Below are 16,461 nucleotides of genomic sequence, written 5' to 3'. Positions count from 1 at the left end.
ATTAGGACTAAAATTAAATATGTCCTAATTTGGATTAGGGTTTCTTAAGTCACAATTAATTATTAATCTAATGAATCAATAAGACTCCTAATTGGATTAGGATTGAAGAGTTCAATTGAGTCAAAATTGATTTAAGTTCTAATTGGATTAGGACTTACCTAGATTGGATCCTAATTGGTTCACCCTTGGGCTAAGCCTAATTGGATTAGGGCTTGACCACATTAGGGCATTTCAAACCCTACTTAATGTGGATTAGGGTTAACCATGAGGAGGGGAATATGCCCCTCCCTTTTCCATGTGGAGAAGGGAGAAGAGAAAGGTAATTACTCTAGGGCTCCTAGATTGTAGGAGCCCTAGATGGTTATAAAAAGGGGCAAAGGGGGCCGTCGCCCTAGATGAGCTCTCCCTCTCCTCTTCCAAGCCGTGGCCACCCCTCTCCCTTCCTTGGTTCAGCCGCCATCAGCAAAGGGAAAAAGAAGAGGAGGCGTCTCCCTCCTCTTGGTCTTCTTCCTTGGCTCCAACGCAGGGAGAAAAAGAAAGGCTGCAAGGGGCTTCGTTCTTCTTCCTCTTCTTCATCCTTCTTCTTCCTCCTCTCAAGCACAATCAAGGGTTGATTGAAAGAGAGGAAATCAGCCATCAAAAGAAGTCTTTGCAAGGGAGCTAGCACCCCTGGAAGACAAGAGAGCTTTGATCGGATCACTGCTTCGTGTGGATACCCGTAGAGGCCGGGCACTTGAACGGCTTCAAGCGAACCTTCATCCTAGACCACGAACTTCAGTTTGCGGTGATTATCTACCCGCACAAGGTGAAGATCTGATCTTCTAAATGCATTTAAAAGTTTTAATTCTTATCTAACTACGAACGGTTCATGAAACAACGTTCATGCGATGAACGTCGATCCCGCTTATGCCGATTCCGCTGCCATCAGAAAATTGAAATATCAGCGGCATGGGTGGGTTCCCAACAGTATCTATTAGGTCTATTATTGATGAAAACTCCATTTGATCTTCTAAAAAATAGAAAATGATCTATTGCATATCTTTCATATTTTTCAGTAACTTATGATATGCTTGATATGGTCTTTTGAAAATAATGCCAAATCTGATACAGATATTTTTATCTTTGGATATCATTCATCAAGCAATGCATATAGAACATTCATGAAAAGATTCTAGTTGTAGAAATATGAATTCATTTTATTCTCTATGAGACTAATGATTTATTATCAAGATACTAAAATTAGATTATATATGTATATGGTTAATCTTTTATATATAACAATCTGAAAACTTGTTAATAATTAGAACCAAATTGAGTTTTTCAGAAATGCACTCAATAAAGAAAAATTGATAACTACTAAAAGACTAAATCAAGAAAAGATGAAATAGATCTTGATGAAATTCTTGCATGATTAGAAGTAAAGATCACCATTATCATTTGCTTGCTTCATGAGCTTTATATTCTGTCAAATGAATGTGTAGAATGCACTCCTATGTGGTTATTTCATTAAAAAGGAGATCTATGTTAAATAACCACCATATTTGAAAACACTCATTACAAATATGTTAAAGCAATATATAATTTAGAACAAGCATCAAAAGCATGATATAAAAGCTTAAGTAACCTTTTTGATAAAAAGTAATAATGATAAATCTATCCATTAAAAAGATGAATCTGTGATATCTTGCTTGCTCAAAGCATACATTGATGGCATCATTTTTGTTCTACTGATGAAGATTTATATGGAGATTTTACTAAGCTCATGCAAAGTGAGTTTGAAATATGTATAATGAATGAATTAACATTTTTTTTCTCAAACTCCAAATTAAGACAAACAAGAAAGGGGATCTTCATTGACCAAAGTTAGTCCACAAGAAAACTCTTATAGAAGATTGGCATGAAGAAGGTATGTCTATGACCCCATCTTGTAGAATTTGAAAAGGATGAGCAAAGTAGATCTATTGTTTTAAAGCTGTATTGAAGCATGATAGAATAATTATTTTATCATACAGCTAGTAGACCAGATTGTATGCTCATTATGTGCCCTTGTGCAAGACTTCAATCTAACTCTAATGATTCATAATCTGAATTTTGATAGAAACAACTGTTTAAGATAAATTGATTAAAACTTAGCTAACATGTCTTATTGATAATTATCTTAAGCAAATAGAATCTAAGCTAAATTGATTCTGAAAATAAAAAATTGATTTGACCTTGATAGATCTTTCTATTGCTTCACATGCTTGTCCTTGAACCTTCTTGGTTAATGAAACTATCTCTTAAGTTCAAGTGACATGTGTTTGATTATATTTAGGCAATCTCTTGAGTAAAATGACTCAACATTCAATTATTGTCATATCTTATGATTGAGTCACCTAGTTAAGAAATATGTTATATGAATGTTTTGTATCTTGAAGAAACTAATGACTTTCTTTCAAGAAAGAAAAGAATTTTGTTAATAATGCAGGATCCTTGAGCAAGAAAATGAGAGATTTCAACTTGAAGGATATCTCCATGTAAGATACAATAAACATTCTCATGCAAACAAGAGAGAGGACCTTCTTCAGCCAAAAGTTCATACATAAGAAATCTAGTAGGTATTTGACTGAAGAATGCAGAATGGATTGGTAATTCTAGATACCTCTCTCATAAATTAATTGAGCAAAGTCAATAACTTAAATCTTAGTATGGCATGGTTAAAATTTTTAATTATTAATTCCTTGATATCATGTCTATATATATGTATTCATTGACTTATGCTTTCAGAAATTGATTCATGGTTTGCTCAAATTAAAATGCACCTATGCCTATATCATAACCATGAAATACACAAGTATATGCTTAAAATTTTGATGTAAAATAACTTGGGAAAAGTTATGAATCCTTGAGCACAATGAAAATATTATTTGCATGATATACATCTATATGATACATAAGATTATTTCTTGATTCTGCTCTTTCATATAAATTACTTGAGAATAACAAAAAGAGAGAGAGATAAAGAAAAGAAAATGGATATTATTCAAGAGATGTAAAATCTAAGCAAAGGCAAATACTCCAATCTTAAGGAAAAGAAAAACAAGCATAATATATTCAGCACTTTTGAAAGGGATAAAATCTGTAATTAATTATACTTAAACAGGGAAAGTTTGAAGTGAACATTTGAACCTTTCTATACTGCTCATCATAGGGATGGTGCCAATGGGGAGGCTAGTGGTAGTACCCGGCACTATTTGACCCAACTATTCGGTGTAGGGCATATTAGGGACGGCACAAGAGGGAGGCTAGTGGTAGTACCTCGTGCCCCTTCCAACTCCACCGGATAGGGAGCAAATAGAGAATAGAGCATAAGAAAGTAAAAATGAATGACAAAGTAAATGAAAGTATATAAGAAGCATCAAGTCAAGCTTTAATCACTTGGAAACACACCTTAATGATGAAATCAATGCAAGATTATATTTAAATAGGGGGAGTTTATTTGAAAAAGAATTGATTTTGATCTTTGACATGCTTATTCTTAATATTTTAATGCATGACTTAACACGTAATATGTTTTGCATGTGGCATGATGCTTTAAATTACGGACTCTCAATATTGTGTAATGCTCCATGCTTGGATAATTTGATTGAATATTTGAAGTACTATTTTTTTAAGTAATATTAAAAAAAAAAAATTCAGTTTTGTCATTCACGTTTATCTTTGCAAGTTAAATAGATGTGCAAAAAGAAGAAGAGAAGGATATTTCTATTTAGGCAAAATGAATTGATCTTGATCTATCTTTCTACTTGCCTAACTTTGATACATAATGTCCTAATACTTGTTAAAATATCCTCCATCGTGTATCGAAACTCAATATTAAATATAAAGATTCTGAAAGTGCTCTAATGTTATTGAAATATGTGTTTTTAATCATAATGATTTAAGATGAGCTACAGTGTGGAAGATACATATCTCAAATTATGACTTTGAAAGCCTCTATTGAAAATCTTTATGAAATTCAGAATCTGATTTTATATAAAAGCTTAAACTCAATATGATTTCTAAATAAAATCTTAATGTAAGAAAAACAGAATTAATTTACTTAACATCTTGATGCCTTGGTTGATTGCTCCGATACGCATCCGAAACATATCATTACTTATCTTTAGAGTGTACCAATATTGGTCCAAATGATGTGTCTTTCGATGATCTTGATTGCAAACAAAAATTTCTAAATATATGATTTTATCTTGATATTAAAAAGATTTATTGTGTTTCATGTATAGAAAAACTGTGATTAAGTAATTGAGTTCTATAAATCTATATACCTCAATGATCATCTATATGTTTTTCTCTCCTACATTCTTCAAGACTTCCATCAGAATATATATAGAGTGAATGATCTTAAAGCTAGAAATATTTCAGCTCACTCAAATGATTCTAAAAGAAAGAAAATGTAAATGCTTTTGAAAGAAACTGAGCTTAAAATGAATCATTTTCTGTTTAAATATTTCTATATATTTTCTCTAAGATTAAGAGAAAGCATAACTTGTTCTTGAAGGATTAAAAAGAGTAATTGCCACAAATTTTGAATAATACTAGATTACTCTACATTCTCGATATCATAGAATTTCAGTCTTATTCACGTTTATCATTAAAATCTGAAATTCAACAATAGAAAAGAATGATTAAAGAAGAATGCATCTTTTGAGGGGGAGTTTTAGATATTCAGTATCTTTTTATGGATTGATTTTAATGAACCTCCTTATATTGCAAGACTTGCTTTAATTATATAATGAGTTTATACCTTGAGATGAGTTCTATAAAGGTTGTCTTATCTCAAACATTGAGTCTTATGAAAATAAGCTGAAACTTATAGAAAATATATTTTTTTTGAGATTGACAATTTTACTGAACATTATCTTCAAATTCTAAACTCTTAAATGGAATGATCAATTGAGGGGGAGAAAGAAAATCTCAGAAGGAAAGATCTTATGGAACTTAATCGCATAAATCTATAACTAAAAGAGAGAGAAAGCATACTAAATGAAAAGTGATCCTAATGCTCTCCAAAATGTATCATCTGAAATTTAAATATACAAATCTTTATGATACACCTTGAGGCTTGTTATTTGGTTAATATATCTTATGCATAAATCATGAACCAAATTGCAATTCAAACAGTTGATCTTAAGAGCCTCTAATTTAATAAAAAAGGGGGAGTATGATATGTTGAATTTGCTTGAGTATCTTTTAGAAAATCTATTTTGAAATTCACTAATGAGTCCTAATTGGCTTGCTCTTTAGAACTTCAAATTTTATGCCAATTCATATTTTTATGTATCAAATTGTGCTTATTTCCTAAAGAAATAAAAGAAAGTCTTTAAATGAGCTCTAAGATGTATCAAAAATTGCATATTTTGGTATTTGTGCCCCAATGTTCTTATTATCATAAAAGAACTTTGAAGTCATTAAGAATTAATGATCCAACATGATGATATGTTTTTCAAGTATATGAGTTTTGCACTTATACTCTGAAAATTAATTAAATTGCTCTCATGTTGATAAAATACTTAATATATTGGGCAAAAGATCTTAAATGAACGAGCTTTCATACTTATTATTGAAGAGAGGTTAGATTTCCATTCGTGCTTTCTTTGAATATCATTCGTGGTACTTCTTGAATTAACTTAAAAAAGATTCCATCTACACTTGAGTTGAAAACTATCCTTGGAATCACATTCGATGTGTTCTGCTCTGAAATTATCTTAATTGGCTCTGATCTATGCTCATTAATCTTATTCTAATATTATTGCCTTGAGTTATATGATTCATGTCCTTGCAATAATTTGACATGCAAATCAGAGTACAATAAGAAAAAGAAATATTTGAGTAGTCTTATCTTTGTGCTTAATGTTTCACTATCTTTTTGATGTTGTCAAAAAGGAGGAGAAATACCTAACTATATGCTCATAATGCTTTATATTCTGTATGTTCTGAATTGAATACAAACCAGCTTAAATTTAGATATGTTGATTATGTTAAGCTGATTAAATCTAAAACATTATCATGAAGTATGTTTTAAATATATATGTTTTCTACTTCATGCAACTTAGCTATGCACTACTTCTAGAACACAATATATTTTATATTGCATATACTCCAAGTTTTGTCATCATCAAAAAGGGGGAGACTGATGACCCAAAGATTGATTTAAAGATTGATTTTGATGATTACAAAACCTTGAAGTATAAATACTAACGTTTGTGTTGCAAGGAGAAAGATAGTTATTTTGCAAGGAATATAGCAAGTTGGAAGAGCACAAGAAGGCCTCCAAAGCTCTCAAGAAAAGTTGGAAGAAAGCTACAATTTATTGACCCAAGTTTCAAGTTCAAAGGACTCAAGTTGGAAGAGCAAATTCAAAGGAAAATCCAAAAGAATAGTCCTCGAGTCGACTCCTGGATAGTACGAGTCGACTCCAGGGAGTAACAAGGCAGAAACACAGAGAAGCTATTTTGGACCCTGAGAACCGAGTCGACTTCTGAGAAACTCGAGTCGACTCCGATGGTTGGCAGGTCGACTCCAAAGAAAGCTAGAGTCGACTCCCAGAGGAAAACAAGCAAAAAGTCAGAGAGCCAATTTCAGACACTGAGAGCCGAGTCGACTCAGAGACAGTTCGAGTCGACTCCGAGATAGCACGAGCCAAAAGACAGAAGCTCGGGAGTTCGGACTCTGAGCACCGAGTCGACTCCCAGAATTTCCGAGTCGACTCGAGTAAGCAAAGTTGAAAAATGCATCCATGGATTCCTTGGGATGAGCCGACTCCAAAAGTGCAAGGTCAGCTCCAGATTTTGGCGAGTCGACTCCGGGTTAAGTCGAGTCGACTCCCAGTCGAGAAGACCACTTTAATTCAAATCTGGAACAGTTGCCGAGCCGACTCCAGAAAAGCATGAGTCGACTCCTGCTACAGTCGAGTCGACTCCAGATCGCGCGAGTCGACTCCGATCCCAACGGGAACTTTGTCATGAGTTGCAGACTGTGGACAACGGCTCTATTTTTGTCTCTAACGGCTAGATTTCTGGTTCCACAACATGTAAAGCTATAAAATCAAGAGGAGAGCTAGGGGAGATAGTATGGAAGTGGGAGAAAATATTAGGGAAGAGATTTCAAAGAGATTACAAGAAAAATCTCCCAAAAGCACAAAAGGGCCATTCAAAGAAAAATAGAGAGAAGAAGAGCATCCGAGTGAATCCCAAAGCTTCCTCTCCAACTGTGTGCTGCCTCAGTGATCCTCTACCTCGTGTGAAATTAGAAGAGGGTCAAGTAAAGAAGAAGCCGAGTTTCCTCATCTACACAACTTGTTTGAGGGCTTCTCTTTACCTATTTGTTTATATTGTTATATTTGCTTGTTTAAGAAGCTTTGATTTGTTTTAAACCTTTGTTTTAATATCTTGTAACTTGATTCAATCAAGGGATTGAATCAAGGGGTTAAGGTTTGTTGGTGAGCCAAAGGGAAAAACCAACGGTGTAAGGTTGTGGTTGGTGAGCCTTTGGGAAAACCAACTGGGTTGGATTGTGAGCCCGTGAAAACAATCGGTTGGTTCTAGTCGGTGAGCCTGTGAAAACCGACCGAGTTCGTTGTGATCTCGCAAAACAACAAGTTGGGTAGTGAGCTTGTAAAACAACCGGCTGTAATCTGTAGGATTATAGTGAAATTCCCAAGAGGTCTTGGGGAGTGGATGTAGGTGCTGGGGTGCACCGAACCACTATATGTTTGTTGTGTTTGTGATGCTTTTTGTCATTGTCTATCTTGCTCACTTACTTACCTAGATAAATTGCCTGCTTAACTCTTATCCGCGCATCCTTTAGTTGCAAACATATTCAATTTACTTAATCAAGTCTCATTCGATAAATCAACGTATTGCTAAGTTTAAATTCCACTGTGCAACTATACAACTTAGCATAATTAATTGAAAAGTGTTAGAAGTAGCTTAAAAGTTTTAAAAGACCCAATTCACCCCCCTCTCTTGGGTTGTATCTACTGGGCAACATCTTATTTTTTATCTTTTGGAGAGGCATGCAAATTGGCTACAAGCCTTTTAAAATAAAAGCATAAAGAGTGTTAGGAAGATCCATCTTCGGTGTAGCATGAAGTGTCTACCTAAGTATGCTAATCTAGGATGCAGCACACTTCATCTTCCTAGGCATAAATCATCTTAGACTACTTTAGCAAACATGATTAGTAACTAGCATGCTCAAAGTTTAAATATCATAAAGGAATATTTCATTGAAAATAAGAATTTAAACAAGCTCCAAAATAATAAAAAAAATAAGAACTACAATGCCCTGATACATTGCTAGGGCTTCATCCAGCCCTAGACTAGACGTTTAGCCGCGCATGGCTTTCGGACGACCTCCCATCTTCAAGTGAAAGTCTTCCCCTCTCATTCTTCCCAAAATATCACAAAATATTCTCTTTCCCCCTCCTTTCTCTTTTTTTTTATTTCTTTTTCTCTCCCTCTCGGCTTTCTTCTTCTTTTCACCGAAATAGGGGGTCTCCCCTATTTTTCTGTTGAACCGAGCCCCCTCCTCCTTTTATAGCTGTCCGGAGTGCTCGTTCGGGAAGGAAGAAGAGATCACGGCCGGCTGATTCCGGGGCGTGATGCCGGAAGGCAGATTGCGGACGAAGAGGATGAAGGGTCGCGGGATCAGCGGAATGGAGCTGGGGGGGATCTGGTCGCCGGCTGCACCGCGGGATGAGAGGAGATCTAGGAGATAGCTGGGTTTACGGAAGGTGGCCTAGTTCATCGCGTGATACGCTGGGAGCATGCGTAGCTTGTCGGACGCCCGGAACGGCAGCTGTGCGAAGGCGGGGATGCAGGCGGATGAAGAGGCAGAGGATCTGGTCGCCGGCTGCACCGCGTGGAGGATTGGAGCGTCGGCTTTGACGCGTGGCTGGAACGGGCAGGGGGGCGCTCTGTGAGGTGGGATCACGGGAAGGATAACGAGAGGAAGGAGATAAAGAGTGAAACAGTTTTAATAAATTTTTTTTATTATTATTATATTATTTCTCACTGTTCATATGAACAGTATTTTTACGGGACACTGTTCATATGAACAGTAAATAAGTGATTCTCCCCGGAATTATTTTTATTTATTTTATTATATTCATTATTTCCCTTTTTTTTGTTTTAAATTTATAAATTTTATATGAAGGCAGGTAAGGAATTGGTTGGAAATTGACTTTAGGTTTGAGGTGGGTCATGATGGTTGACTTGTCCTTGAGCCCATTGTCATTTAAATTTAATTCTTGCTAAGCTGCTTCAGATCGAACTCGATCAGACAAGACTAAAAACAGGACCATGACCTAATAAAAAGAGTTAATCAATCCTCTGTCCCATACAAAATTAATTATAACTTTCGATCGAATCAGGACCAAAACCCATTTAATTATAACCTTAGCTTGACTACAATTCTATCAGGTTACCAAACCGGGTCAACACAATCTCCTCCTTATATGTTTTTCTGTAATTTTCATGAAAGATTGCAAACAAGAGAGAGACAAGTTCAGAGTCTGATTTAAGAAAAGAATTATTTGCTTTTTACCATATTTTAAATTTATTTCAATGATCATTCAATTTCATGGTAAAATACGTATTTATCAGTTTAAGAACATTGATAAGTGCTATGGAAAGATAACTAAATTATAGATTATTAAGCACTTATCACACCCCCAAACCTATGTTTTGCTAGTCCTCGAGCAAAATAAAACTAGAAAAGAAGAATTCTAACTCACTTTCACAGGCATCGCGGTTACATTTACCATATGTAACAAGGCTTTAAACCCCTAGGTTATCCTAGTGGACGAGTTATAGTCTGGTGAGGTTTTTCAGTGAAGATACCCACAAACTTAAATAAATCATTTATTATTATTGTTATTATAATCTTTTTTTTTTATTTTTTAGATCGATTGATCTATGAAGTGAAAATCAAATTCCAAATGCATACTAGTAAAGAATTTCAAAAACTCTCTTTTTTATTATTATTATTAAAATCTAATTTAAGATACATAAATGATAAGAGTTTCAAAGCACACACGGTTTTATTTACTAAGTCAGCCCAAATCCTAGGTCAAAATGCAATTCAAGTTGAGGTCATTAAGTTTCCGTTAGGAAGTTGTAAGACTTATTTATACTGGAGTGCTCAGTGAAATCTGGACCGTACACAAGCTAAGGGTTCGGATCTCCAAAATATTGCTAATACTAGTAGTTTCCAAGGATTGGTCGAAAGGACCTACTCACTGATTCAAAATCATCTTATCTGCAGGATTTTGAGAGTTGTGGATGTTTACTTTAGTACCTCACGGGCTTTATCTGTAATATTCCAGTTTACTCGAATTTCTACAACGACGGCTTTCACACTATTGTCTTTTACAAGGTCAATACAAAGTTTTTTTTTTAAAATAAAAGATGTATAAATTGTGCACTTTTACTCTTGTGGTGATTTCTCCGTGTAACGAGCAATCAGTCGACAACTCTCACACCAGTTGGCACAAGGTGTCGGGCATCAAGACCCCCCTACGGACTTATGCTCAGAGTCCTCATCACAAGCCCACCTGACCTTTGACAATAGGTAGCCCTTTTCGATGTTCCTGACTAAATCCTTTTTATTGATGATTTTTTTTTTTTTGAATTAGATAAGTATGATTCATCAGGATCCAAGGTTGCTACTATACTATCAATATATTGTCGAGCCTAGACCTTTGAAGGGTCGGCCAGTGTGTAGTGAAATTTCAAAGTATTAATTAGCTTACAACTCCCTAAGAGAGACTTAATAAAAAGAACTTAAATTTATATTACTTCCGACTAGTCATTGGGCTTTTTAGATTTTATATACCTTGTGTATTTATCATTCTCGCATTCATGTATAGAAATTAGGTAAAATATATATATATATTTAATTTTTTTAAAAAAAAATTGTAAAAATGAACACAATTTTTTTTAAAAGATATTTTTATATTTTTATATTTTTATTTCTTTTGATAAACCTGACATTATGAAGTGAAAACGAATGCAAGAGATGCAAACAAAACAAAAAATAAAAAAAATACTTAAAAATACCCCCAAACCTAAACCTAACATTGTCCTCAATGTTAAAAAAAATCTAAGAGAATTAGGTTGCCTCCCAACAAGCGCTAAGTTTATTGTCTTCAGCCAGACACAGTGCATCCTTAATGATTTTGATAAACAGGGTTCGTCAAATTAAGGGATTCAATCAATTGCCCATCGGTAACACAGTCCACATAAGGTTTTAACCTTTGGCCATTGACTTTTAAAACATGTTCACCATTGAGGTGTTGGATCTCTACTGCACCATAAGGAAAGACCTTTTTTACTATGAATGGTCCATCCCACCTAGAGCGAAGTTTACCCGGGAAGAGTCGCAACTTTGAATTGAATAGCCAAACCTTTTGACCAGGTTCGAAGGACTTACGGTTAATATTTTTATCATGAAAAGCCTTAGTCCTTGCTTTATAAATTTTAGCATTTTCATAAGCCTCATTGCGCAATTCTTCAAGTTCACTTAGTTGGAGTTTTCGGTGAGGACCAGCTACTGCCATGTCTAAGTTAAACTTTTTGATAGCCCAGAAAGCACTATGTTCAAGTTCTACCGGTAAGTGACAAGCTTTTCCAAAAATTAATCAGTAGGGAGACATGCCAATAGGAGTTTTGTAGGCAGTACGATAGGCCCAGAGTGCATCATTTATCCTTTGAGACCAATCTTTCCTATCGGGACGTACCGTTTTTTCTAAGATGTGTTTTAACTCCCTATTGGATACCTCGACTTGTCCACTCGTTTGGGGATGGTATGGGGTAGCAACTTTGTGGGTGATGTTATATTTGCGAGCCAAAACCTCGAAAGACCGATTGCAAAAATGAGATCCCCCATCACTGATGATGGCTCGGGGTGTGCCAAAACGACAAAAGATGTTTTCATGTAAAAATTTAATCACAACCTTGTGGTCATTAGTTTTAGTGGCGACAGCTTCTACCCATTTTGAAACATAATCAACCCCTACAAGAATATATTCGAAACCAAAGGATGGTGGAAAAGGGCCCATAAAGTCAATACCCCATACATCAAAGATTTCTACAATTAAAATAGGATTGAGAGGCATCATATCTCTACGGAAGATGGTACCCATCCGTTGGCACCGTTCACAAGTTTGGAAAAAGTTATGGGCATCTTTGAAAAGTGTGGGCCAATAAAATCCACTCTGTAAAACTTTTGCTGCAGTTTTTCTACCCCCAAAATGTCCCCCACAAGCTTGTGAATGGCAAAATGAAAGAATACTTTGAAATTCGCATTCGGGGATACATCGATGGATTACTTGATTGGGACAATACTTGAATAGATCGGGATCATCCCAATAATAGAACTTTACTTGTGAAAAGAATCGGTTCTTGTCTTGAGTTGACCAATCATCAGGAATTCGTCCTATGGCAAGGTAATTTATTATGTTTGCAAACCATGGCGTTTTCATTCCTTGTACCCCAAATAATTGTTCATCTGGGAAAGCATCATGTAAGGGTGAGGTATTCTTAGAGGGCTCAAGAAGAATCCTAGATAAGTGGTCTGCTACGACATTTGCAGTTCCTTTCTTGTCACAAATTTCTAGATCAAATTCTTGTAGTAAAATAATCCATCGAATCAGACGGGGTTTGGTATCCTTCTTTGCAAGAAGGTGTCGAAGGGCAGCATGATCAGTGAATACGGTAACCTTGGATCCTAATAGGTAAGATCGAAACTTGTCTAGCACGAATACTACAGCTAGCAATTCTTTCTCAGTGGTGGTGTAGTTCAATTGTGCATCTGAGAGTGCTTTACTAGCGTAGTAGATGACATGAGGTACCTTATCTAGCCGTTGCCCTAAAACTGCCCCAATGGCATAGTCAGATGCGTCACACATCAGTTCAAATGGAAGGGTCCAATTAGGAGGCCGTATGATAGGTGCAGTGGTCAATTTCGAGCGAAGATTTTCAAATGCCTCTTTGCATGCTTCATTAAAGACAAAGGGAGTGTCCTTGGCAAGAAGATTGCACAAGGGTTTGGAAATTTTACTGAAATCCTGAATGAAGCGACGGTAGAAGCCAGCATGGCTAAGGAATGATCGGATTTGTTTCACAGTTTTGGGTGGAGGGAGATTGGAAATAAGATCGACTTTGGCTTTATCTACTTCAATTCCCCTCTTGGACATGACGTGTCCTAAAACTATGCCTTCTTGAACCATGAAATGGCTCTTTTTCCAACTTAATACTAGGTTGGTCTCCTCACATCTTTTCAAAACTAAGGTCAAATTGTTCAGACAATCGTCAAAAGATAGGCCAAAAACTGAGAAATCATCAATGAACACTTCTAGAAAGTTTTTCACCATATCTGAAAAAATGGCCATCATGCATCGTTGAAAAGTTGCGGGTGCATTGCATAGTCCAAAAGGCATCCTCCTATATGCAAATGTCCCAAATGGGCAAGTAAAAGTGGTTTTCTCTTGATCGTCCGGGTAAACAGATACTTGATTATATCCAGAATAACCATCTAAGAAGCAGTAGAAACCTTGACCAGCCAACCGTTCCAAAATTTGATCTATGAAAGGTAGAGGAAAATGGTCTTTCCTAGTCATCGAATTAAGTTTTCTGTAGTCAATACACACGCGCCAACCCGTGGTTGTGCGTGTTTGTATCAATTCTCCTTCCGTATTTTCAACCACAGTGATACCTGATTTCTTGGGTACCACTTGTGTCGGACTCACCCACTTACTATCAGAAATTGGATAAATGATTTCGGCATCTATTAACTTCACCACTTCTTTCTTGACTACCTCCTTCATGTTAGGATTGAGTCTTCTTTGCATTTCTCGGGTGGGCTTTGCATCATCTTCGAGATGAATTCGATGCATACAAACAGAGGGGTCAACCCCTTTCAAATTGGCTACAGACCATCCTATGGCATGTTTATTCTCTTCTAGCACCCTTAAAAGTTTACCCTCCTATTCAGTAGATAAGTTGGCTGCGATGATTATAGGGAGGGTATCTTCTGGTCCTAGAAAGGCATACTTAAGAGTTGTCGGAAGTGGCTTTAACTCAAGTTTAGGAGGAGAATCAATGGAAGGACAAAGTGGTGCACTAGCAATGGGGGGAAGAGGTTCAGGTCGGACCTTCCAAGGAAGGAAACTCATGGGAGATTGATTGTCGAGTAAGATATTGACTTCTTCTATGGCCTTGTCTATGTCAAAATTGTCAATGTCAAAATGGGCGAAGCATGCCTCTAGGGGGTCATCTGCTAAGATATAGGGAAGGGCTTTCTCTACAAGATCATCCATTTCGTCAATTAGGCAACACTCGTCTTCCCTCACATGTTGGTCAGCGGCATGAAATACATTTAACTTAATTTTCATGTTCCCAAATGATATATCCATTGCCCCAGTTCTACAGTTGATACATGCATTGGCTGTCACTAAAAAGGGACGACCAAGAATTACAGGGATTTATTTTTTTAGGTTGGGCACATGTTCCATGTCAAGGACGATAAAATCTACTGAAAAATAGAATTTGTCTACCTTGACAAGAACATCTTCAATCATCCCCCTTGGCATCTTCACCGATCTATCAGCCAATTGTAAAGATACCGAGGTAGGTTTCAATTCACCCAACCCAAATTTTTCATAGACTGAATAGGGTAGAAGATTCACACTTGCCCCTAGATCTAAAAGTGCTCAATCAATGGAGTTATCTCCTATGACACAGGAAATAGTGGGAGCGCCAGGATCTTTGAATTTTGGAGGGGTGTTGTGTTGGAGAATGGAACTTACCTGCTCAGTTAGGAGGACCTTTTTAGGCACATGTGTCCTAGATTTCCGCTTTTGGGTGCAAAGGTCTTTGAGAAATTTGGCATAAGAGGGAACTTGTTTGATGGCATCAAGGAGTTGGAGGTTGATTTTAACTTGTTTGAAGACCTCCATCATCTCTTCTAATGAAGTTCCCTTCTTGCCAAAGGGAGAGGGTGCATTAAGTGCTTCAGGGAATGGAGCCTTTGGAATGTGGGTTGTGGCAGATGGTAGACTAGCTAAAGAAGGTTTTAGATTTTCATGTGATACATTCCTCTCATCTTCTTCATCTTCCTTATTGTTACCCTCCCCAACCTTATTATCTATTATACGTCCACTCCTTAGGGTAGTCAAAGCATTGGCTTGCTCATGATTTATTTGAGTTTCTTGAGCCACGTATTGTCCCCTAGGATTACTCATTGGTTGACTTGGAAGCTTACCCTCCTCTCGCTTGTTTAATGCATTGGCTAGTTGACCCATTTGGGATTCTAGCTTAGCAATTGATTGCGTGTGAGAGTGTAATAGTTGTGTGTTTGCCTCCAAACCTTGAAGGGCAGTCAACACTTTCTCCTCAAAGGGTGTATTTCTTTGGGTTGGAGGAGGAAGGTGTTGAAATTGAGTTGAGGGACGGTAGAGATGAAAATTCTGAGGGTTTTGAAAATTTTGGGAGTAGGGTTGGGTATTATTTGAAGCTTGTTGCCTCCAAGAAAAATTTGGATGATTCCGCCATCCCGGATTATATGTATTGGAAAATGGGTCATTACCTGGTTTGGGCTGTGTTTGGGCAGCATTGATGTGTTCTTGCATGAGTTCGGGGAATTGGGGTGCTGAGGGGCACTCATGAATAGGATGCGATGGGCTAGAACAGATAGCACACACTTGTGCTTGGGAAGAGCTAACGACATGTCCTCCTATCATCAGTTGGTCAATCTTATGGGACAATGCATCTACCTTGCTAGACAGGTCCATAGAATGACTTATTTCACAAATGGTCCCTTTTCTTTGAGAACTCGGGGGTGCTTGACGAGAATAGGAAGCATGGTGAAGGAAATTTTTATTAAGATTTTCAAATAATTGCCATGCTTCATGCTCATTTTGAAGCATAAAAGTTCCCCCGCATGCAGCATCGATCATCTGACGGTTTCGTTCAGTCAATCCATCATAGAAACATTGCACTAGCTGCCACTTAGGTATTTGATGATGAGGGCATTTACGGATTAGGTCCCGAAATCTCTCCCCAGTTTCATGGAATTCTTCTCCCTCAGTTTGGGAGAAGCTTGTAATGGCACGTCTAAACTGGTTCGTTCTTCTTATGGAAAAGTATTTTTTAAGGAATTCTTGTTGCATTTGATCCCATGAACGAATCGAGTTAGCTTCTAAAGAATTCAGCCATTGTTTGGCTCTATCTTTAAGGGAGAAAGGAAATAATCTAAGTTTCAGAGCATCATTAGTGAAGTTCTGAATCTTGACAGTGGTGCAAATCTCAAGGAATTCATCTAGGTGTTTATATGGTTCTTCGTTGGTGAGCCCATAAAAAGATGGGAGCATTTGGATCACACTAGACTTTATTTCGTATTGTACAGCTGCTACTTCAGGTT

General features: G+C 36.7%; 1 non-coding gene across 1 annotated transcript; it reads left to right on the top strand.

The window, feature by feature from the left end:
• The first annotated feature begins 16,055 nt into the window (after positions 1-16,055).
• On the top strand, positions 16,056-16,161 carry LOC120104844. The gene has a single exon (XR_005507199.1). It is a non-coding gene; the product is annotated as a small nucleolar RNA R71 (small nucleolar RNA).
• Positions 16,162-16,461: the final 300 nt, after the last annotated feature.

The sequence above is a fragment of the Phoenix dactylifera genome, unplaced genomic scaffold, assembly GCF_009389715.1.
Source record: "Phoenix dactylifera cultivar Barhee BC4 unplaced genomic scaffold, palm_55x_up_171113_PBpolish2nd_filt_p 000120F, whole genome shotgun sequence".
In the NCBI taxonomy this organism is placed as follows: domain Eukaryota; kingdom Viridiplantae; phylum Streptophyta; class Magnoliopsida; order Arecales; family Arecaceae; genus Phoenix; species Phoenix dactylifera.
The sequence above is the reverse complement of the archived record's forward strand: the minus strand, read 5'-3'. Positions and strand labels throughout refer to the sequence as shown.